A 2,442-nucleotide genomic window follows, 5' to 3' on the forward strand; every position below is an offset into this window, starting at 1 on the left:
TTGTACTTTTATATTTTTTGCCTTATATGTGATCATACTTCCTTCATTATTAAATCCTGTTACTACTATTGATGTTTTTAATTTTTCTCATTTATCTTCCGATAAACAATTGTATGTACATATATTAGCTTCTGCTCCCGTATCTATCATCGGTGTATAATATCTGTTGTAATATCCCTCTATTATTATCTTTGCAAGTATATATATTTTCATATTTTTATCCTACTAAAGTTCTTTTTATTATTACTCTTTTATTTTCATAATTTATTGTTAATTGTTTGTCTTCTAGATTATATGGTTTAACTTGTTCTAACCATTTTATTCCTAAAGTTATATTTTCATCTCCTTGATATATTTTAAATTTTATTACTATTGGTATTCCTCCAATGATTATTTCCTTTTCTGTAGTTTCTTCGGTATACATTAATGCCTTTGGTAATTCGGGGCATGATTGCTCAGTAGTTATTATTTCATCTTCCGTTACTAATTCTCTTGTAATATAGTTTTCTTCTCGTCCTGTATCTATTAATATTAAATATTTTCGTTGTTCCATTATTCCTGTTATGTAATAATGATGTGGTTTTATATCATCTTCCATTGATTTTTGTGGGGTTTTATCTATTCTTCTTGAGGTACTCATTTTTGATGATATTTGTGGTATTTCACAGTTTATTCTTTTTGATGTGCTTAATCTTTCTTTTACTATTTCTAAATCTTCTTCTATATCAATCTCATTATAACTATAATCATTTTTATCTATGACTGTGACTATTCTTTCAAAAGGATCTTCTATTTTTATTTTATTTATTTTATTTGATTTTATTGGAGAAATGAGAGTAGATCTTTGATCGACGACTCAATTCACTGTCCCGCAACAGGTGACATTCGCCTATTTTATTTTCCTTTATGTCGTCATCGCTGTTATGAAATATCAGACTTGTTTTAAGTATTCATGTCTTGCAAGTAATTTTTTCTTAGTTTATTTATGATAACTGTTGATGCCGAAATGTATTTAGATTACTTTCGAGATTAGTTTAGCTTTGAAGTTGTGTTTCCATGGCGTATTGAACTACATAATTATATTACTAGTAAGCGTTTTGTTTGTCGTATCTGAAGAAATTTTGATGCGCATCAGTTTTTTGCGTTAAATTGATTTGTTAAAATTGTCTCCGTTGTTAAAAATATTCTCTGTTTTAGCTAGAAATAGGCACAAATGGCCAGCAACTAAACTGCTCTCTTATTAAAAACCATGACTGTATATAGGCATCCTTGTGAAGTTTTATTTTTACGTACTTATTTATTTAAGTTCTATGTTGTTTGTTAGTTAAATTGTGTGTATTTTGTTATATTTTTTAGTGTTAAGTGATAGCAGTATGGTTGGTATAAAATCTGGAAAGGGTACTTTAAGTTGTTTTAGTTTGAAAAGTAATTTGCAGGTCATATATTTTCTTTAATAAATGTAACCCATATAAAAATAAATAAATTTAATCTCTCGTTCTCATTCTATTATACATTTGAATGTGTGTAAATTTTGAAGGAGTATGATTTAATTCATGCTCGCTTGCACTTGAAAAACTTGAACTTAGTTATATTTATTTTTTGTTCGATATTGAGTAAAGTTGAATCGTCTTACTAACCTCTTTACATTTTCTTTATTTGCATGAACACTTTGGGAGAAAAATGGAGTCTTTGATTCAAGACTCTAGCAAAATCCGAGTCTCATGGACTCGACACCCTCATACCCACACATGGATTCTTTACTACATTTTTTTTTAATTCCAAATAGCAAGCAAAACGAGTGAAACTCACTTGGGGTGGCCTATGCCTACTTTTATTTTAGGATTAACTTGTTTATTTGTTTTTATGTTAAACTTGCTTATGTGTTTTGGATATGTGCTAATTTTTTGTTTCAATTAGCTAGCATAGTATAGGTTTTAGGTTTGTGAACCTTTATTTTAGTTCTAGTTATTAATGCTTTTTTTTTCTTATTTCATAATCGGTTTTAAGCAAATGACCTTTTTATTTACTTTGAATTCAATGAGTTTTCAAATGATAAATATTTTCCAACTTACAACTTTTCAAATTCTTTTAGCACACATATTTAGCTTTAAAATTAATTAACCTAAATTTGACCAGTTAACTGTTTTTAACAAATTTTAAAGGGTGCCTTACCCCTTCCCTTTAGAATAAATTAGAATCCTTACCTAGAATTGTATAAGGTTAAGTAGACCTTAATATAGAGTTAATTTAGAATAACTCTATCAAAATAGGTGTCCTAATTCACCTTTAACATAATTAGGTGGCGACTCTTTAACATAGCATTAAGATTCACCAATGTGTTGTACACCGTTTGAACCTCGAGTTAAAATGGGTTTAACAATAATAGCTATCACTCCAGCATTGATATGACACCATATGAGGCACTTTATGGAAGGGGATGGA

Source organism: Solanum tuberosum, unplaced genomic scaffold (genome assembly GCF_000226075.1).
Source record: "Solanum tuberosum cultivar DM 1-3 516 R44 unplaced genomic scaffold, SolTub_3.0 scf00194, whole genome shotgun sequence".
Classification (NCBI taxonomy): domain Eukaryota; kingdom Viridiplantae; phylum Streptophyta; class Magnoliopsida; order Solanales; family Solanaceae; genus Solanum; species Solanum tuberosum.